Source organism: Hermetia illucens, chromosome 1 (genome assembly GCF_905115235.1).
Source record: "Hermetia illucens chromosome 1, iHerIll2.2.curated.20191125, whole genome shotgun sequence".
In the NCBI taxonomy this organism is placed as follows: Eukaryota; Metazoa; Arthropoda; class Insecta; order Diptera; family Stratiomyidae; genus Hermetia; species Hermetia illucens.
Genome location: NC_051849.1, coordinates 166,764,536 through 166,772,684, shown reverse-complemented (window position 1 = coordinate 166,772,684; position 8,149 = coordinate 166,764,536). Strand labels below are relative to the sequence as shown.

Below are 8,149 nucleotides of genomic sequence, written 5' to 3'. Positions count from 1 at the left end.
CATTTCGTGCGATACTGGTACCTGAATCGGAAATATGAGTACGATCAATTTATATACGGCATTTGGAAATTGGCAGTTTGTTTGTTTAGGGCGAGCATAATATCTATGGCTGTAATATGTACGCACGTCTTGTAGTTTGTAAAAATATGAAGGAATATGTTCGATTTCTAGCTATATACGGATAGAAAAATGTGCGTTGAAATTTCTTACATAAGTTGAACACAAAACCTTTTCACCCGAAGCGCCAGCTTCCGATATTCCGACTTGTTTCAAAGTTAGGGCCATAATCGAAGAACTACCCGAAACTTTCTCCGGCGCAACTTTCTTCGTCGAAAATGCCGTTTTCTTCTTGGCCGCTTGCTGGACACCTAGGAATTTACTTATTCTACCTCTACTCCGTTTGCCCGCCTTCTCATGTACCTAATGTTGAGAAGGCGTTACCTGCGTTTTTCTCCTCTAGCGCCCTAATATAGGACAACTTAATGTCACGTATCAGTGCCCTGATATTTTGGTGGATTTTCCGCCTCTCCTTAATGAATTCACAGAGTTCATTTATGCGTTCCCACATTGAAATAAGCGCTGTTGTAGTTTGGTACTTTCCACGATCGGGTGTTATGTCAGCCCGGAGAGTTTTCAAATTCCGTTCGGAATCCCGCGACGAATTTCGACTACCTAGGGGTAATGTTGCCCCTAGTGGTGACCTCCCAAGTTTTAAGCTTTTGCGAAAAGGATCCGCTTAAATCTCGTTTCCACTCCACTAAGATCTCTTCTAGCATTAGATGCCAAAGTAGCCAAATTTGCCACTATTTAGGCACTGCGGTCGCTGGATATCGACGGACGGGAGGCCGCTTGCCCACTCCCAAAAACCACCGGTATTGGGCCCTGCACCGTAAAAAAACTACTGTGGCGCAGCATTCGGAATTTACTTCGAGCGGCATTCGAAATTTATTTACGAGCGGATAGATGGCGCACGGAACTCTCCACGTTTTTAAGGTTTTGTGTGAAACAAAACCTTATTAGAATCGAGACGGTGTCTGTCTGTCCGTCTGTCCGTCTGTCTGTCTGTCTGTCTGTCTGTCTGTCTGTCTGTCACACCCAATTTATTCGGAAACGACTTGACCGATTGTCACAAAAATTGGTGAGAGTATGTAATCTGGTGATCCCTTTACATGCAGTAAGTGGCGCCAACTTGTGTTAAGTTTAAGGGGGGGCTCCCCATACATGTGAATGGAGGGTGCAAATTTTTTTTTTCACAGAATGTAGCCATGTAGGGTATCAAATGAAAGGTCTCAATTAGTACTTTTCGAATCTGGTTCAATATTTGATATTAGATGAAACATAGGGGAGTGAGGGTTCAAAATATGACCATCAAAAAGTGTAACAGCTCTCGTTCTCAGAACCTATCCAACCGAAAAATCTGAAAAAAATCACAGTGGTGCATCTCTACGAAATCTAGGCCTCAAAATATATCCGGTTCCGATATCTGCACAAATAAAGTTAATAATAGTATATTTCCACATTTTAGAAATTTACCCGGCACCCCCCTTATGTTCATCCCAGAAGTACAAAATTTGGCATGCGTGTAATGAAGAACATAATGCACAGTTTGAAGAAAATCCAACTATTATTAACAAAGTTGTAGTGGGTGAAACTTTACAATTTTTTGTGAATTTCGTGCACTCTACAACCTGCATGACGTTATCATCACATATCAATTCGTCAATACCACAACGAAATGAGTTCTTATGAATTGGGTCGCAGAGAATTATTTTGTTTTAGTTTTTTAGTTATTTGTCAACCAGACGTGTGTATGTAGGTATATAATATATGCGTGCTAATGAACTTTGCGGGTAGTGCCTAATTCAAATGGATATAAGAAGTAAATCGGAAATATGGATACGATCAATTTATATACGTACATAAATGTGTACAGTATTCGGTAATAGGCAGTTTGTTTGTTTAGGGTGAGCGTGATATCTATGGCTGTAATATATACGTATGTCTCGTAGTTTGGAAAAATATGAAGGATTATGTTGGATTTGTAGCTATATACGGACAGAAAAATGTGCGTTGAAGTTTCTCACATAAGATGAACACAAAACCTTTATACCCGAAGCACGAGCTTCCGGTATTCCGACTTGTTTAGAACTGGCCACGGGAGTGGAAAGCTAGCGGTGAGAATGTGCCGTTGGTTTGGGGCAGAAGAACCGCATGGAGACGAACCGGTCTGTTCTGCCTCCAGCTATCGTCGCGAACAGCACCCAAGTCGCACGACGTCTAAAAGTATTTGAACTCAAGTTAAAGTAGTATTTAAAATTGTAATAATTTACAAAAATAAATTGTACAGTAAATATTCAAGTGTCGTGCTCGCATTTGCTCTTGGTCTGAGATATGAAATTGCCGTGAAAATTTATATATCGCATACCACTTAATGTTATCAGTGATTCTGCTTTTTGCGTCATTGGAGTTCTGAAAGAATATTGAGATTACATATTGGACCGTCAACTGAGAACTGCTGCGTTAAGCTCATAATTTCTCACGAAGGAAGGTAAAAACCTAATCTACCTTTCTCGTCCTCCATAGTTGGATTGATTTCTGGGTATCCACGGGTGGGCGTTTATTTCCCACCTACCCGGCCTGCGCATAAGCATGCCCGTACACGCACATCTCCCGATGCCCATAACGCATCCACCGTGCGTTCCCTTATCTGCACAAAGGGACGCTCCTGATAGGAGATTTGGCAACTCCACACAGGATTCCGTATTAATGTATCTTTTACCTTTTTTTCATCGGGGATTATGATCGGAATTAGTGGAATTATGATATAATATCCAGCCGTTATCTATATAGTATTTGGAACGGGCCCTATAAATGATTGTCTGCTACGATCAATTAATTCTTGTACAATTTTCCAAAATTCCAAGCCTATTTGCCCCAATAATTAATTTAATCTGCCTTATTGGTAATGGACGCTTACGCAACACGTCACGCGCACTTCAATATTCTGCAGTAATTATTGCTATCATTTATCCAATTCGTTGTCTTCAAATATGACAGCGGCTTTTCATTCATTTACTATTAATAAATAGGCAGAATAAAATATTATTTTTCCAATAATAATTGCATGTAATCAGTTTCAATTTAAATACATAGCATTGGTAAATATCTCGTGAAAATGTTGTATTTTTAATTATCCAAGCACATCATTGTGGCCGATTCAGCTGACATTTTTTGTAAGGATTCAATTTCGTCATTCAGCATTAACAAAATATGTTAATGAGTAATTTTAATGATGGTGGGAATGAGGGAATTCTATCAAATGCAATGATTTGAATAGTGGAAGTGAATGGCGTCCATGAGGTGGGCAATTAGCCTTTTAACTGAGTCGTCCATATGAGCACTTTAGCTTTACTGTCTATTATTCCGAGCTGCAATCAGAAACCGCTTTTGGTGCATTCGTTGCTTTCATTATGCCCTTCAATAGTTGTCAGATACCATATAATGTACCTTCACGCAGAGCCCCCATGACAGATCAAAAGTATCTGATGCTAATTACCATTACCGAAACTAAACAAAGCCATTCGCCAGAAAAGAGCTTTAACCGCGTCGATAAACATTTCACGTGTTGAACAATGATCCTCAGAAAATACCAGGTCCTGAAAATAAATGCTCCTGATGACGATAAGCAAACCAGAAAATCTTTTTGATGGTTTCCCTAATGGACATTGCACATTAATTCACCAATTTATATGTTAAAGAGCATTCAAACTTTCAGTTGGTTCGTCTCCATTTAAGAGTGAAATTGTTTTCCTTGGGAACACCCCGAAAGTGGTCCCTTCCTCTCTATTTGTTGTCCAGGACATTATTAGTCGGTCCCGCTACACATTGTTGTTTTGTCTGCGAAGCTGATTTTCTTGCAAACATGTCGCTACCGTAAGTAAGCACTTAATTATTTCGCTTGGGGTTTTTTGGCTATTTAACAACGAGCAGTCATTAAGTCAACAACTTTAAATTCAGCTCAAATAAGGCAATTTTAGATCTTAAACCATTACTCAAACAACACAGCAAAAGGAGAGAGATTTCCTTGGAGACGAGGATTTTCCTTCTCGGTGTCGTCAAATTGGCTTTGCCTTTTCTTTTAGTTCTCCAAGGACTTGGGTTCTTTGTCGTTGTGTTTACTTAAGTGAGTTGTGCGTCGATTTCTCGAGAAATTAAGTTCCAATTTGCATTTGTATACAACCAACAAGTTCCTTTCAATTTAGGTAAGAGGACAGGATGTAATCTTAGTACAAGAAGAAATTTACGTTGGCATTTCTTTGATGTTTCGGGCATTTAGTCAATCTTCGTTGATGCTGAAAAAGGGCATACTTACAGCCGTTTTGAATTAACGTGAATACTTTCGGGATGGACGATAGATCTTCAACGTTGGCAAATGGCTGATGACAAGTAAATAGACTTTATTCCTTGGTATTTTAGGACGGAATTCCTACTGAGTTGTGCATAATGAAGTAAAAACACGTGTAATGTAATTTTCCTGATTTTTTGGAAAAGTGATGTTTTAGGACGTTTAAATATATTTCTTTCAAATATGTTTCTCTCTAGGTCATTTAATATCGGTGATGGTTTGTTGCCTTTTATTGCTTCGACACACATAAACTCTCCATTAAGATGGAAAAAACTTATCTTTGCTTCGTCCTCATTCACAGCAAGTTCAATAATATTCTAGAATACGTGTAAGGTCATTCATAACAATTTTATATATTTTTCATTTGTTTTACTGAACAATGAAAACACAGGTACAATAGCAACAACAGGGTCCGTTACATTTCTTGATTACAGCCTCTATTGCAACACACATATGGCAAAGAAGCAGAAAAGTTTTCTTAGCACCAGACATCTGCTATAAAATGTAAATAAAGTTATGTTGACGATAAAGCTTATCCTCTAAAGCGAAGATTAAACAGAATTAAATATTTACACATCACTTATATACATGCGTTTGTATGTGCATCCAGTTATCATTGCTCCATTGAATGTTTGCTGTACCCTTCACATGTACTTCCAGAGATTATTGTTGATTTCAATGTTCTCCTTTTATAGAATTTGCTGCGTTAATAATTTTGTTGCTGTGCAGGTCTACCCAGATGGATCACTGTGATAAATCATCCGCAGTCACAATTTCTACCTTTTCCTCGAAATTTTCTCGAAACATCATAAACTTAACTCCGTTTATGCCATTTTCCCGGATATTGTTCAACGAGTTGAGTCCAACCCTACACTGTTCTAGACTATCATTAACAAAACTTAATTGGAGTTTTTGAGTCCAGATCACCCAGTGGTTAGAGCACTAGGATGTCATTCGGAAGGCTGCGGTTCAAATCTCATTGATGGCGGTGGTATTTGTATCGTGACTGGATTGGGATTTGTATCCAATTTACCTGAACAACAACATGCTTCCCTCCAAAGGGACGGTGACATCAGGAGCGAACTGCAACTACAAACAGTGGTAGAAAACCTCAACCAGGTCGTCATTGCCGCATATGAGGCCACCTATCCTGCTAACACAGTTAAATCACAAAGGGATGACTTACCCTGGTGGAATAGGAGTCAGAATGAGAACAGAGGTACGAAAACTCTTCAACCGGGGACTGATGGTGGTACAAAAATGCACTGTTTGCGTGTAGCAACGCGATCAGGGAAGCACAACGTAACAGCTTGAGGCTATAGCCAGAGAAGGGTAATATTTTCTGTCTGTCTGAAGAAGAAAGATGGGGTGTTTACCGAGAATGAGGAGGACAGAGCATACCTACTTCTCAGAACTCATTTCCCGGGGTCCTACATCACGGCGGAAGGCGACAATATTCTGCATGATACCCTAACAACGAATAAAAGGGGAAAAGGAGAATTGGAAACTAGCAAAAGAGATATGCTTGAAGCTAGGATAAGGTGAGCAGTGGGAAACTTTAAACCAATGGAATCACCCGGAGTAGATGGAACCTTCCCAGCACTATTTCATAGAGGCCCAGAAATCTCAGAACTATTTCCGAGAGGCCCAGAAATCATGTTGGAATGTCTTCTAAGGGTGGTTAGGGTTATATACCAAAGAAGCGCACGTGACTGACATTATTTTAATCTGGAAGGGCAAATTTAAGGATAGTCTATGTGATAGAATCCAAACTAAATCAAGGTTTTCTAGTGCCTGATGGAGGAAAACGGGGCCGCATATCAACGCAGCCAAAACCACCATAGTATCATTCACTAGGAAGCGCAAACTTGATCACCTTAAAGCTATAAGATTACATGCTATGGAGGTGAAACGAGAAGCAGAGTTCAAATATTTGGGAATTAAGCAGGATCCAAATTTACTCTCGAAGACACAGGTCGGAAGCGCTTGTCGAAAAGGGTCGAGGTCGTGGTCGAGGGCTCTGATGATTTGCAGGTCCATAGCAGGAAAAAAGGGGATTGCACCAAGAAGATACTACTTTGGACATACACTACAATAGTGAGGCCAATGATCTATGGGGCGGTATTTTGGACAAAAAGAACTGAACTCAACACACAAGCTAGCGAGTTACAAAAACTCCAAAGACTGGCTTGCGCGTGCATCAGTGGGGCATTGAAGACATACCCAACGTCATCCCTGGAAGTCCTTCTGGATTGGCCCCTCTCCACCTGCACATACAGATGCAGGCAAGAAGGGCGATCTTCAGAATGGCCGGAAATATCAGTGAGGCAAGGAGCTGATTGATATTCTTTCTAGGCGGTATCCAGAATTACTGATACCAAAGTATAATATGACAACGAGGTTTCAATTTGATAAGAAGTTTAAAACATGTTGGTGTAGCAAGGCAAACTGGGCGAGCGTGCCTGTGACATACGACTTAAACCAGCAACTGACTACTTGGTACACTGACGGTTCGTTCACAACAAAGGGAGCGGGTGCCGGGGGCATTGGTTCAAGGAAAATATACTACCCCTACCTACTCCATGCGGAAATATATGCAACATCTGAGTGTAATTACGGGGTGTTTCTAGCGATTAATTATTTGAAATAACAAAATCTTGTTTTCCTATTCGCTAGTGTAACAAGTCTTGTTAGCACTGGTGAAGAGAACAAGTGGTTCCCGAAATATCGGTATCTGCAAAATATATATCAACACTAGCGAATAGGAAAAACAAGTTTTTATTATTTCAAATATATGCAACAGACCAATATGTCTCCTTTAATCTCCAAAGGAACTACAGGGGGCAGAACATTATTATTCTAACTGACAGCCAAGTGGCGATCAAAGCGCTTAAGGCCAACTAGGTGAACTCTAAACTTCTGTGGGAATGCCTTGAGAGACTGAATACGCTTGGGTGCCACAATAAGGTCTGGGTTTCAGGCCATGTTGAGTTGAAGGGCAATGAGGCAGGGGGCAAACCAGCCAAGAAGGGAGTAGGAACCACGGGACGGAACCCTTCAGTGGAATCGGAAACGTGTTCATGGCTATGACATTCAAAAAGGAGGAGGAGAAGCGGGCTGACGGAACAATAGCTAATAGGTATACTATAACCAGTAAAAAGTGCAGAATAGTTCTTTAAGGACGTAGTGCAACTTGCCCTTAGCAGAATAATAATAAAATGGCTTACATAACGCTTAAAGCTAAGGAAGGAAGCAGAGCCAAAGGACCTAAGCTGTAGAGTTTTGTAGGACTGGCATAGTGAAAGGGTACTTGCAAATATCCGCACCACGTATACTCCGAGAAGCGATGCGGAAAATAATGGCAGAGCAGTCCATCAGGAAATTACAGAGTTTGAAAAAGGTAAATATATCAAGGAGGATGCGGCTGACGATGCCAATGAATTGGGAGCTGAAACGAAGATTGTCATCGAAGATTATACTCAGGTCTTGAAAAAAAGTCAAAGGAGTCTTCGGCCAAGAAAGTAAGGAAAGGGAAGGGAAATAGGATTTGAGTGAATAACACATCCAGTGGCATTTGCTATTATTCAGTGTCAGTCGGTGAACAAGCACCAATGCACCAAAATATCAAGATTGCACTGAAAGAGATCACAGCCCAGCGGAGACGACTAGAGGCAAATAATTTATGGTCCCCAGAGTACAGTAAACCCGGACAGGTGAGAATAAAGGCGAGGGTGCTACAAAATA

At 40.5% G+C, this 8,149-nt stretch overlaps 1 long non-coding RNA gene across 1 annotated transcript; it reads left to right on the top strand.

The window, feature by feature from the left end:
- The first annotated feature begins 4,000 nt into the window (after positions 1-4,000).
- On the top strand, positions 4,001-4,706 carry LOC119646768. The gene is made up of 3 exons (XR_005248771.1): positions 4,001-4,262; positions 4,337-4,446; positions 4,603-4,706. It is a non-coding gene; the product is annotated as an uncharacterized LOC119646768 (long non-coding RNA).
- Positions 4,707-8,149: the final 3,443 nt, after the last annotated feature.